The sequence below is a fragment of the Dermochelys coriacea genome, chromosome 15 (genome assembly GCF_009764565.3).
Source record: "Dermochelys coriacea isolate rDerCor1 chromosome 15, rDerCor1.pri.v4, whole genome shotgun sequence".
Taxonomy (NCBI): Eukaryota; Metazoa; Chordata; order Testudines; family Dermochelyidae; genus Dermochelys; species Dermochelys coriacea.
In genome coordinates, this window is record NC_050082.1 from 722327 (window position 1) to 736796 (window position 14470).

Consider the following 14470-nt stretch of genomic DNA (forward strand, 5'->3'; position numbering starts at 1 on the left):
TGGTCCTGCTTTGAGCAGGGGGCTGGACTAGATGACCTCCTGAGGTCCCTTCCAACCCCGATATTCTGTGATTCTATGAAATTACTCCAAGAGCTCTTGCAGTCCCTCAAGCAGCTGGAAACCCAAGGGTCCAAGTGGCATAAAGCCACCTTTATCCTCCCTGTGTATCCAAGGGTTGGCAAGATCAGACCCTTATCAGCTCTTAAGGAATGGGACCATGGGGCTGAAATCACTGGGGGCAGAGCTGAGCTTGGCACAGGAGCTAGCTGTTAGACAGCTGGCCATATGCCACCTCTGCACCACTATGTTGGGGGCCATGTCGTCCCTCAGTGAGATTAGAACAGCCAGAGTTGCTGCCCTAACCTATGTCCAGTTGCTCATAGTCCAACAGACCCTTCCAACAGCTGGAAATAGCCAGAAAGTAGCTCTGGCCACACCCCCTTCCCTCTAGGGCCACCCCTGTGCCAGAAGCTGCAGCAGTGGGTTGCAGAGTTGCCTGCAACTCTATGCCTGCCAGGACTCCCCCATCCTGGGCAACCCCCCAGAGGGAACCTAATGGATTATGACAGGTTTCAAAGTAGCAGCCGTGTTAGTCTATATTCACAAAAAGAACAGGAGTACTTGTAGCACCTTAGAGACTAACAAATTTATTTGAGCATAAGCTTTCGTGAGCTACAGCCCACTTCATCGGATGCATTCAGTGGAAAATACAGTGGAGAGACATATAAATAGAGAACATGAAAAAATGGGTGTTACCATACACACTGTAACCAGAGTGATCACTTACGATGAGCTATTACCAGCAGGAGAGCGGGGGGGGGGGGGGGGGAATCTTTGTAGTGATAATCAAGATGGGCCATTTCCAGCAGTTGACAAGAATGTCTCAGGAACGGTGGGGGGTGCGGGTGGGGATAAACACGGGGAAAAGTCTAAGTTAATTGTATACAGTTTGCACATTAATTCCAATTCAGCAGTCTCTCGTTGGAGTCGGTTTTTGAAGTTTTTTTGTTGAAGAATTGCCACTTTTAGGTCTGTAATTGAGTGACCAGAGAGATTGAAGTGTTCTCCAACTGGTTGACGTCTGATTTGTGTCCATTTATTCTTTTACGTAGAGACTGTCCAGTTTGACCAATGTACATGGCAGAGGGGCATTGCTGGCACATGATGGCATATATCGCATTGGTAGATGTGCAGATGAACGAGCCTCTGATGGACTACAAGCCATCAGGAACAGTATCCCCGATAATGTCACAGCAAACCTGGTGGCTGAACTTTGTGACTTTGTCCTCACCCATAACTATTTCACATTTGGGGATAATGTATATCTTCAAATCAGCGGCACTGCTATGGGTACCTGCATGGCCCCACAGTATGCCAACATTTTTATGGCTGACTTAGAACAACGCTTCCTCAGCTCTCGTCCCCTAATGCCCCTACTCTACTTGTGCTACATTGATGACATCTTCATCATCCGGACCCATGGAAAAGAAGCCCTTGAGGAATTCCACCATGATTTCAACAATTTCCATCCCACCATCAACCTCAGCCTGGACCAGTCCACACAAGAGATCCACTTCCTGGACACTACGGTGCTAATAAGCGATGGTCACATAAACAACACCCTATACTGGAAACCTATTGACCACTATTCCTACCTACATGCCTCCAGCTTTCATCCAGACCACACCACTCGATCCATTGTCTACAGCCAAGCTCTACGGTACAACCGCATTTGCTCCAACCCCTCAGACAGAGACAAACACCTACAAGATCTCTATCAAGCATTCTTACAACTACAATACCCACCTGCTGAAGTGAAGAAACAGATTGACAGAGCCAGAAGAGTACCCAGAAGTCACCTACTACAGGACAGGCCCAACAAAGAAAACAATAGAACGCCACTAGCCATCACCTTCAGCCCCCAACTAAAACCTCTCCAACGCATCATCAAGGATCTACAACCTATCCTGAAGAACGACCCATCACTATCACAGATCTTGGGAGACAGGCCAGTCCTTGCTTACAGACAGCCCCCCAACCTGAAGCAAATACTCACCAGCAACCACACACCACACAACGGAACCACTAATCCAAGAACCTATCCTTGCAACAAAGCCCGTTGCCAACTGTGTCCACATATCTATTCAGGGGACACCATCATAGGGCCTAATCACATCAGCCATGCTATCAGAGGCTCGTTCACCTGCGCATCTACCAATGTGATATATGCCATCATGTGCCAGCAATGCCCCTCTGCCATGTACATTGGCCAAACTGGACAGTCTCTACGTAAAAGAATGAATGGACACAAATCAGACGTCAAGAATTATAACATTCAAAAACCAGTTGGAGAACACTTCAATCTCTCCGGTCACTCAATTACAGACCTAAAAGTGGCAATTCTTCAACAAAAAAACTTCAAAAACAGACTCCAACGAGAGACTGCTGAATTGGAATTAATGTGCAAACTGTATACAATTAACTTAGGCTTGAATAGAGACTGGGAGTGGATGGGTCATTACACAAAGTAAAACTATTTCCCCATGTTATTTCTCTCCCTCACCCTCCACTGTTCCTCAGACATTTTTGTCAATTGCTGGAAATGGCCCACCTTGATTATCAGTACAAAAGGTCCCCCCCCCTTCCTGCTGGTAATAGCTCACCTTAAGTGATCACTCTGGTTACAGAGTGTATGTTAACACCCATTATTTCATGTTCTCTATTATATAAATCTCCACACTGCATTTTCCACTGAATGCATCCAATGAAGTGAGCTGTAGCTCACGAAAGCTTATGCTCAAATAAATTTGTTAGTCTCTAAGGTGCCACAAGTCCTCCTTTTCTTAATGGATTATGGCAGCTTTGCAGCTTCTTTACACCATCAGAAGCAGTGTAAGCACAGTGAGACACCAATGAGATTCGGTGCATGAAGCAACTAGCATATTGCTGGCATTCCATAAATGATGCTGTTGCCAAAGGATGGCTGCACAGCTGGAGAGATCACAGGTGTTAAAAAGCCCACAGGCCAGTGAGGAGAAACAAACTAAATCAGAGTTAAAAAAAAAAATAACCACCTCAAAGACTCCATTCCCACCCTTGGAGAGGTTCATAAAAGTCTGGCTAAACCCAGACCACCTAACTTTCAGGAAGAACAATGATCCTGTGCTGGCCAATAAAATGGGATTGTATCAGTTAACAAGAGAGTGAGTATGAGCACATTTGAGCAGTGTGATGAAATCCTCCTCCAGAGCCCATGGGCCTCCAGCCAAGCCTCCACACATGAGACAAAGCGGATGAGCTAACATCCTGTTTGATCATCCCTCATGTCTCTAAGGAGCACAAAATCTCTTTCTCTTAATAACATGCCCCTTCAGGTTGTTCAGCCCAGGCTTTACAATCATAATTGCTCAGGCACACATTTGTAAAGACTGCCATCTGACCCACAGGAATGCGAAGTTGTTAATGTCATTTATTCTTTGGCAGCCTCTGCAACTTCATCAATGCCCCATGGCTCTCTTGCTGTTGTCAGAGAGCTGGCTGCTCTGTGTTAATACCAGCCTCCGTGGGTGGCAAGGAGCAACTCACCTCTGTGCCATAACAAGAGCTGGCCACAGTTTGTGGATTTTGGGATGCAGGGAATTTTGGCATTTATGAATTTGCTTTGAATTTGAAACCAAAGCAAAGTTTTCCAGTAAGCTGGAGATCCCCAAAAATGTTTCAGAAACACCAAAATATGGCGTTCTTGAAACAAAATATGATACTGACATTCTAATTAGCAGCCATGAAACTAACAAGAATGTCAATTTCACTTAGCTGCTCTGCTGCAGCTGGGACTTTCTGGGCTGGCAGGCTCCCCACCAGGGCTCCCAGGGCTGCTACCATGGAGTGGGGAGCCTGCCAGCCCCCAGAGTTCTGGGTCCAGTTGAGGGTCCAGGGGCTGGCAGGTGTGGACCCTAAAACACTGGCGGGTTTCCATAAAGCTGCCTGTATTTTGGCAAACTTTTTATCAAATATGTAATAGATCCAGCAAAATATTTTGCTAGAACAGAATTTTCCCAATGACACGATATGTCATCAGAAAATTTCCAACTTGTTCTAGTTATAGACCTTTTACCACAAATAAGCACTGGAGATTCTCCTGTCTGGTAGTTGAGACCTATGCTTTGGTAGCTGGGGAGATCCGAGTCTACTTCTTTAGTCCCCATGAAGCCTAGTGATGCTTGTAAATTCCTAGATAGCCATGGATTAATTACTGTATGAAGGAGGAGAGGAAGGATGGACTCATGGTGAGCACTCTGTCTTGAGCTCAGGTCTCTCAAGTCCCAAGTCCCTGCTCTGTTGCAGACTCCTGTGCAGTCTCAGGGAAATCACTTACCCTATCTGTGCCTCAGTTTCCCAGCTGTAAAATGCACATAATAACCATGCCATTGTGGGGGAAGGGGGTTGTAAAGATAGACACACAAAAGATTGTGGGTGCTCAGAGGGGACAAAAAGATACAAAGAAAGAGGTGGCTACCAAACAGAAACTTACTTTGTATTTGGTTTTACGTTTACAAAGAGATGCCCCAGCCCAGGCTCTAGGCCTAAGCAGCAGGCAGCAGACTGCTCACCACTCTTAGCTTCCAAAGGGAAGTGGTTCAGTTTTCCTGTCTCCCAGCAAGCAGAAGCAGGAGTCCTGCCCTTCCATGGTCACCTCGGTGACCTGATCTCTCCTCACCATGCTGCAGACGCAAACTGATGGCAGAAGGAAATATGTCTCCTGCCATGCCACAGGCATGTTGGGCCAGCTCCACTCCTAATACCGATGGATCCTGGACCAGACCCAAAGGACTTATAGTCAATGGGAGTCCTTCCACTGACATCAAATAGTTTTAGATCTGGCTCAGAAAGTCACTTACTGTTGAAACATGAGATTTTTTTCAGGGGTTCACCAAACCTGGCCACTGAGTGGGTCAAAGCATCAGACACAAGTGGAATGACTTAGCCCCAGAGAGAAGGAGTTCCAGTTTAAATAATCAACTTGCCCTTTACTGTGGTTAAAGAAATCCCTATAGTCCACAGGTGCTGCTGGTGGAAGTTACCCAGAAGAGAGGAGCAGGAGCTTTTGAAAGATGTGATGTCAGATATATGATGTCTGCAGGCAGAGAGGGCAATTATCCACTGGAGCCCCCTCCCCTACAGTGGGAGCAACTAGCCATTGGAACAACCCACCAAGGGATGTGGCTGATCACTTGCAGTCTCTGCAATGTTACTGGATGCCTTCTGAAACAACATGCTGTGTCTAGTTCAGCCACAAGTTATTGGGCTTGATAATGTCACTTATCTAGTAGGTAAGAGAAATTCTCCAAACTACAGGAGTCACTGAGTACAATTCTCTGGCCTGTGCTATACAGGAAGTCAGGCTAGATGATCCCTTCCGGTTTCACCATCTATGAATCTATACATGGAATTCTTCAGGCTTGGGTAGAGTTTTAGGGTCTTTCTTCCAGAGAGCCTGGCTCAAGCCAGAATCTGGCTTAAAACATGCCTGGGCTGTGGTGAGAATTAGATCTGGAACTGATCTCCATAACTTGGAGCGGCCTTTAAGGGAATTTAAACCAGATCCCTGAATCTAAGTACCCACCACTGCTGGAAGGTTCTGATTTGAAAGAGATCATGGATCTGAAATTCACATAACCAAGGACATGAAAACAAGATCTTAGTATTTTAGAAATTCACTTGTTCCAGAGACATTATTAATTAATTAATGTATTATTAATTATTATTATTATTATTATTATTATAGAAACCTCCAAATCAGAGGTCATGGTCCTCTCCTGGAAGAAAGTGGGCTGCTCTCTTCAGGTGAAGGGGAAGTAGCTGCCTTTCGTAGATGAGTTCAAGTATCTAGAGGTCTTGCTCACAAGTGATGGCAAGCGGGAGCGTGAAATAACTGGTGGATTGGGGCGATGGCAGCAGTGATGCGGATGCTGTACCAATCTGTGGTGATGAAGTGGGAGCTGAGTTCTTGGACGAAGCTCTCGGTTTACAGGTCGCTCTATGTCCCCATCCTCACCTATGGTCATGAACTCTGGGTAATGACCAAAAGGACGAGATGATGGGTACGAGTGGGAGAAATGCCGTTTCTCCGCAGGGTGGCTGGGCTTGCTCTCCGAGACAGAGTGAGGAGCTCGGCTATTCGGGAGGGCCTTGGAGTAGAGCTGCTACTCCTCTGGATCAAGAGGAGCTAACTGAGGTGGTTCAGGCACCTGATAAGGATGCTCCCCGGGAGGCTTCCATTGGAATTGTACCAGGCATGTCCCACTGGGCATAGGTCCCAGGCTGACCCAGGACCCCTTGAAGGGATTATATCTCCAGGCTGGCCTGGGAACACTGGGGAATCCCCCTGGAGGAGCTGGAATCTGCTTGCGGAGGAAAAAGAGGTCTGGACCTCTCTACTCTCCATGCTGCTGCCATGACCCTCACCAAGAAAAGCGGTGTAAAGGGAAAAGAAGATTATTATAGAGACAAGATGGGTGAGGCAAAATCTTTTATTGGACCAATTTCAGGTCAGACCTGAAGAAGAGCTCTGTGTAGCTTGAAAGCTCATCTCTCTCACCAACAGAAATTGGTCCATTAAAAAAACATTACCTCCCCTCCTTGTGTCTCTAATATCCTGGGACAGCATGGCTACAACAACACTGCATAATTCTTATTAGTACAGAAATTCCTCGAGACCCCAACCACCTCGGCGCCCTATTGTTCTGGGTGCAAAACACACATTTAGTGAGAGATGGGCTTCGCCCCACAGAATTTACAATCTTAAGTAAAGACACAACATAACTGGCAAGTGAAACAAATAAATGGGCCTGAGGAGGAAGTGAGGGCAGAGCCTCAGTAATTCAGCATGTTTTACTTAGACTAGCTACATCTTAAGCATTTATTCTATCACAAAGAAGAGGACAGGACATCAGGAGTTGAAGGGAAATATAGAAAACATGGGCTGGATTCTGCCCTTGTACAGGGGTTAATCAGGAGTAATTCCATTAAAGGTAAAGACAGATGTAACACTCATTGTGAGATCAGAAACAAGCCCTTTGGACTCATCTAAGATTGGTGTACAAAACTTTCACAAGTGAGTGTTTAGACTCTTTGTAACTGAGACAGGCCTCAAAGCAAGGACAGCAAGCAGCAGTGGGTAACACTCAGCAAGAGTGCTGAAAACAGAGAGGGACCACAGCTTCCAGTCCCTTTCCACAGAGATTACCTAAGGGCCTGGAAGGCTCAGAGGGCTGGAAGTGAGTTTTGGAGCCTGTCATTGCTTTGCCATCTTAGAACTGGCAAAGAGTGAGGCTCTCACAGCACTGTGTGACCCCTTTGAAAGGGAACATTTACATGTCAAAAACCACCCTGCAAAAACCTGACAGCAAGTTTCTGAGCCTGGGGCTACAGACCCGGGCTCACGCTGCAGTATTGAAAATAGCAGAGGAGATGCTCTGGCTTGAGCTGGAATTCGGGCTCAGGAACGAACCCACCTTCCTGGGCTCCAGAGCCTGAGCTCTGCCCGACACCGGAATGTCTCCTTCACTATTTTTAGTGCTGCGGCATCAGCCCCACAAGCCTGAGCTGTAGGCCCATCATGGGCGGCAGCTGTCATAGGCTGCGGGAGGCTGTGCCTCCCCCAACAGCCTGCCCATGCTCCTCTCCCAGGCCTCCTGCTGCAGTTCCCAGCACTCTTCCATGGCCCAGGCTGGCTGGGGCAGGCGGCCTGGCACCAGGACTCGGGGTGACTGGTGCTGGGGCCTGGGCCGTGCTTGGACCGCTCCACCTGGCCGCTCAGCACTCCAGGGCTGGGGGCGATGCTGCCATGCTGCCTGGCGCTCCAGGGCTGGGATGCTCAGGGGGCCCAGGGCTGGGGGTCACAGTGGGGGTGCTCTGGACTCTTTTGGGGGAGGGAGAGGGCCTTGGGCAGAAGGGGAGGTACCGGGGCCTAGCCTCCCTCAATGTCCGGGTTCCCAGAGGCCGCCCATGAGGGCCGGTTCCGAGACTTGCTGCCAGGAGGTTTTGATGTGTAATTGTACCGTTACAGGCTTAAGTCCAGCTTCTGGAAGGCAGATGCCCACATCCCACCTGACATTAAATTGATCCTTGTTGCTAGTTTCGCAGGGGAGATTAGGAATGAATGTATCCCAGAGACTCAGCGATCAGACGCTTTGGTGCTGAATACAAACCCCGACAGACAGAACTCACCCCCAGCCCCTACAGATCATGCCCCAGATTAGGGTTGAGCCCGATTGTTGCATTGTGACTGTACCTGCTCAGTGAAGGAGAAAAGGATTTCCAGTGGTGTCAATTCAGCTATTTCTTGGGGTGAGGGAGATATTCCACTCCCTGTTTCCATGCCCGGCCCCACTGGGAACCCTGTCCTGTCCTCACTTGTGCCCCTCTCCTGCTGCAGGGACACGAGGTGTCCCTCCGCTGGGGAGTCTCCCCTCTCATCCCCACATAGCGCATGAGGTACTGCCAGAAGGAGCTGGGTTCTCGGCAGACTCCCCTGCACTCTGCTGCACAGGAACAGACTCCCTGTGTGCTAATTACTGCTCCATATGGCCCAGCCAGCCCTCCCTCTGGGCAGAGGAGCAGCCCGCCAAATCTGAGTGTTGCTGCAACCCTGTGCACCAGGTCACAATGCCACTTTCTGAAATTTGGCCTTGCCACCCACTGTCTGTACGGAGGGGCAGCTAGGTCACATTCCAGTGGCATTGCGACCATGCAGCCAGAGCCACGTTCCAGACAGTCCCAGCAGCGGCTGCATTTAAAATTGTTCAGGCCATGGGCCGGCCCCCTGGTTCTGTGGCCTGTGAAACTTTGAGCAATTGCAAAAACCTGGGGGGGCATTCACCCTCCCCATCCCCCATGCTTACCACCCCTGCTTTGGTCCCGCAAGTGGCCTGTCTGCTACCTTTCACCATCACTAAAGTTCACTCCTCCTTAAAAAAGAAATCAGATGTGTGTGTGAGGCTGGGGACAAATGGGGCCAACTCTGGGAACAGAACATTCTGCTTCATCTTATGCCCTGAGTCAGCAACAATATCCTACATTATCATCAACAGCAACACCACAATCAGATAAAGTATCTGATCACAGCATGCAGTTATCTTGGCCTTGGCTAAAAAGAGAAAATGCAGAAACTTCTGCTACTGTGTCGGCAACAGCATTAATAAGAACCTACTCTGCAAAGAGGCTCTCAGCTATGCTGCATTTGAAGAGCAGGCCCTAGAAAGAGCAGAAGAGATCCAGAATGATCAAAAAAAGAAAAGGAGGACTTGTGGCACCTTAGAGACTAACAAATTTATTTGAGCATAAGCTTTTGTGAGCTACAGCTCACTTCAGCAATAGCCCCAATTTTACTCATTAACAAGGTCTTAGGCTTTCACCAGTAGAACTCAAAGCACTTCACCAAGGAAATCAGTTTTGTTATCCCAATTTACAGGTGGGGAAACTGAGGCACGAAGAAGCAATGTGATTGGCCTAAGGTCACCCAGCAGGTCATTGGCTGAGCTGAGAATAGAATTAAGGTCTCCTGAGTGCCAGTCCACTCTAGCTACTATGCCACAGTGAAACCTCACACAACTTTCTCTGGCATAAAATCTTGCTTAAATGCATCCGATGAAGTGAGCCGTAGCTCACAAAAGCTTATGCTCAAATAAATTTGTTAGTCTCTAAGGTGCCACAAGTACTCCTTTTCTTTTTGCTTAAAAACGGTAGCCCAAAATGCACCACACAGTTAAATGAAACAGCTACAAAGTTGGAACTGCTCACTGTGTAAAGTTAATCATGCTTAAGGCTTTGCAGGGCCTTAAATGTGACTTGCAAGGGAGAAAATAATGGTGTTTTATCCTATTTTTCTTCCCCATCATGGTGAAAGAAGGCCTGAATTAGTTTTTAATTTTTTTCTGCTTGGTTTTTACCTTAAAAATATCTGGAATTTCTACTCCAATTTTCTCTGTTTGCATTGGAGGTCTCTGTGGATGACTAGAGAACTTGAGTGGGTGCTTTCTCAGGGCAAAGATACTGAATCTTTCACTGAATTCTTTTCTCCCAGCTGTTTGCCAGGTGTACGAGTTAAAAAGTGTTAACAAAAAACAAAACAAACAGAAAACAAATTGGCACCTTAGAGACTAAAATTTATTTGAGCATAAGCTTTTGTGAGCTACAGCTCACTTCATCAGATGCATAGCTGTAGCTCACAAAAGCTTATGCTCAAATAAATTGCTAGTCTCTAAGGTGCCACAAGTCCTCCTTTTCTTTCATACTGCTTACTGTATTTTTTACTCAGTGCATCTGATGAAGAGGGTTTTAGCCCACAAAAGCTTATGCCCAAATAAATTTGTTAGTCTCTAAGGTGCCACAAGGACTCCTCATTGTTTTTGCGGATACAGACTAACATGGCTACCACTCTGAACTGATTCTGTGACAAAACAAGATCAAACAACCAAAGCCAACTTTCTAGGCCTTCTGTATCAATCATAAAGAAGCAAAGAAAGAGGAGAGAGAAAAATGATAAGTCATTTCAGAAGAGGTTTGAAAACAGCAGCAAAATCAATGTGCTTGAGAGCAGATGCCAAGAGCAGTGGCTGTGATGACAGCATGAAAGGTCAGAGAGAAGGGCAGTGCTAGACCAGTGAAAGGGGAGTAAAGTGAAGATATGGACTTGATTCAAATCTTACTTACTCAGGTGTAAATGAGGAGTAACCCCACCATTATCAAATTTACACTGGTGCAGCCCTTTGTGTGGACTCGCCTATTCTGGTTTAAGGGCAATGTGATCAGGTTTGCCTCTGCACTGCCCCCTTGTGACCTATTTTGGCATGACTCACCCAGCCACAGGTCTCTGCTGGTAGGTTGCTGTCTCTTGCAAAGTCCTGTGCAGTAGTGTTTGAGCCCTCCAGCCCAAACCCTTTTGGAGTATTAATGTACACAGAAATCAGGACAAACCACCACTCAAACAGGGTCTTCTAAGGAACTTTTGGCAGGACACCCCCTTCTAGAAGGGCTTTACAGAACCAGTACTTTGACTGGCTGCCAAATCCCTTCCCCAAGAGGCTTGTCCACCCAGCAAATTGTCACAGCCTCTGTGCAAACAGGCTTCTGCAGAGTCTATTCTTATCCCTGCTTCACCCTGAACTGGGCTAGGTCTCATCCGTAGCTGCAGGTGTAGCAGGGTGGGACCAGTTGGGTCCTCAGGCTCTCATTAACCCTCTCCTTGCCAGTGTGGAGCCCTGACTGCCCCATTCACAAGCAATTTATTTAAGTTTAGCTTAAACATGTTCCCAGTGGATTTAAGTTAAACTGAACTAAGTCTAGTTTTAGGGAAATAAGAGCATCATAGACTATCAGGGTTGGAAGGGATCTCAGGAGGTCATCTAGTCCAACCCCCTGCTCAAAGCAGGACCAATCCCCAATTTTTGCCCCAATCCCTAAATGTTGCCCTCAAGGATTGAGCTCACAACCCTCAGTTTCACAGGCCAATGTTCAAACCACTGAGCTATCCCTCCCCTGTCTCCACACAGCCCTTTGCATTGGTTTCATTATGTTAGTTTTAAACATACACCTGTGGTTAAGCTGGCACCCCTGTCATGTAGGCAAGCCCTTTGCATCATTTTCTAGCCCTACCAAGGAACACAGTCAGAAAATTAGCTGGGAAGGTGAAGGCTTCAAGAGCAAGAAAGAAAAGAAAGTGGAAGTAAGAAGTCTCTTCCTATAGACAAAGGTGATGAAATAGTCATGGCCAAGATCTAATCTCCCTTTTGGTATTTTTCATACAATTTCATTTCTGTAAAGTCTCCATCTGCCTTTGCAGTGATCATTGATGCTGATACACAAAGTTTGCAGCCAAGTGGCATACCAAGGGTAGCGATGGAGGAACCAACTGCTGGAGTTCCATCTTCCTATGAACCAGACTGGAATTTTGAAGCTGGAAGAAGAGTTCACCTGGTACAAAGATTGGCTTTCATCTACAAGTCAGAGTCCAGGTACCCTTCTCACAACCTGTCAACTCCTTACCCTGTAGATTTTCCATTCCATGCTGCTGGCTCCAAGCTTCATTGCAAACCAAGCGCAAGGCCTTGTCTGCACTAATGAATAGAAATGTTTGTAGTCAAACCAAACTGGTTTAAGCACCAATAAGTTAAGTGCATTCACACTAGCCATGCTGAATCAGTGTCAGTTTTGAGCCTTGCCATACTGGTGGTATCCAGAATCGCTTCAGCTGCAATCTGGGTACCTGTCCCACCAGTTTCCCAGTCAATCTCCCAGAAGCAATGCATTATGGGAGATTTCAAAAGGCCACTGGTGTGCCTGGAGAGGATGAATTGAACCATATCAGCTTGTCTGTATCTGCACTAGCTCTACATTAGTTCAGACTGAAGCAGCTCAGCTTTAACTGGCTATTGAAAGATCTTTTGGCATATATTTGTGGGTTCTAGGGGCTTCACTGGATTCATTTTTTTAGGGTAGACCAGGCCCAAGGGTTGGACCCTTAATTTCCACTAGTAAAATCCTATTCAGTTATTTTCATAATAGACGAAGTTCTTTTCCCATATATTTTTTGACAGTTAAATTTAGCCCAGATGGTTTCTTCTGCTCAGTTCCTAGGCTGGTGTTTCCACAGGATAGCATGTGACTAATGAATACAATATATGACCATCTGGGAGCAAGGCAAAGCCATGGTGGGAGCAGAGATGAAGCAGGGATTGGGCCAAATCCATCCCTCTCTTGACTTCATCAGTGTTACACCCAAGGTGAATTTGGACCAGTGTTTCTCTCCAGAAGGAGCTATTATTGCAGATACTGTGGGCCACCCTGTCTTGTTAGAGATGAAGTTGCAGAACATTCTGGGCTTCAGGCTGCGTTAGGTCAGCCCAGCTTTGTAACCAGGCCATTTACAATGTGAGGAGATTTTGACTGTTCATTTCCTTGCCTGGACATTCTGCCAACTCTGCACTCAGAACATGACGACACAGATCCTGGGGCCAGCTGGAAACTGGGCCAGTCCCCAATGTAAATTAGAGCAGCCTTAGAGCTGTTCTAATTTACCCCAGCTACCAATGGCCCTGAAGGGGTCACTCTGGCAGCTGGTGATCACCAGGGAATAGGGACATCCTGGCCTTACCCCTGCATCCGAGACAAGAGTGGTGAAAAACAATAATGGAAAATGCAGAAATGGCAAAAGTGCTAAATTACATTTTTGTTTCAGTTTTCACCAAAAAGATTCGTAGCGATTGGACGTCTAACATAGTGAATACCAGTGAAAATGAGGTGGGATCAGAGGCAAAAATAAGAAAAGAGCAAGTTAAAAATTAGTTAGACAAGTTAGATGTCTTCAAGTCCCCAGGGTCTGATGAAAAGTATCTTAGAATACTCAAGGAGCTGACTGAGGAGATCTCAGCCATTAACGATTATCTTCAAAAAGTCCTGGAATCTCTCTCGTCTTCCATAGGACTAGAAAGGGCAATTATAGTGCCAATCTATAAGTAGGGAAATAAGGACAATCCAGGGAATTACAGATCATAGAATCATAGAATATCAGGGTTGGAAGGGACCTCAGGAGGTCATCTAGTCCAACCCCCCGCTCAAAGCAGGACCAACCCCAACGAAATCATCCCAGCCAGGACTTTGTCAAGCCTGACCTTAAAAACCTCTAAGGAAGGAGATTCCACCCCTCCCTAGGTAACCCATTCCAGTGCTTCACCACCCTCCTAGTAAAATAGTGTTTCCTAATATCTAACCTAAACTTCCCCCATTGCAACTTGAGACCATTATTCCTCGTTCTGTCATCTGCTACCACTGAGAACAGTCCAGATACATCCCCTTTGAAGCCCCCTTTCAGATAGTTGAAAGCAGCTATCAAATCTCCCCTCATTCTTCTCTTCTGCAGACTAAATAAGCCCAGATCCCTGAGCCTCTCCTCATAAGTCATGTGTTCCAGCCCCCTAATCATTTTTGTTGCCCACTGCTGGACTCTTTCCAATTTTTCCACATCCTTCCTGTAGTGTGGGGCCCAAAACTGGACACAGTACTGCTGATGAGGCCTCACCAATGCTGAATAGAGGAGAATGATCATGTCCGTCGATCTGCTGGCAATGCTCCTACTTATACAGCCCAAAATGCCGTTAGCCTTCTTGGCAACAAGGGCACACTGTCAACTCATATCCAATTTCTTGTTCACTGTAACCCCTAGGTCCTTTTCTGCAGAACTGCTGCCTAGGCATTTGGTCCCTAGTCTGTACTGGTGCATGGGAGTCTTCCATCCTAAGTGCAGGACTCTGCACTTGTTCTTGTTGAACTCATCAAGATTTCTTTTGGCCCAAACCTCTAATTTGTCTAGGTCCCTCTGTATCCTATCCCTACCCTCCAGCATATCTACCACTCCTCCCAGTTTAGTGTCATCTGCAAACTTGCTGAGGGTGCAATCCACGCCATCCTCCAG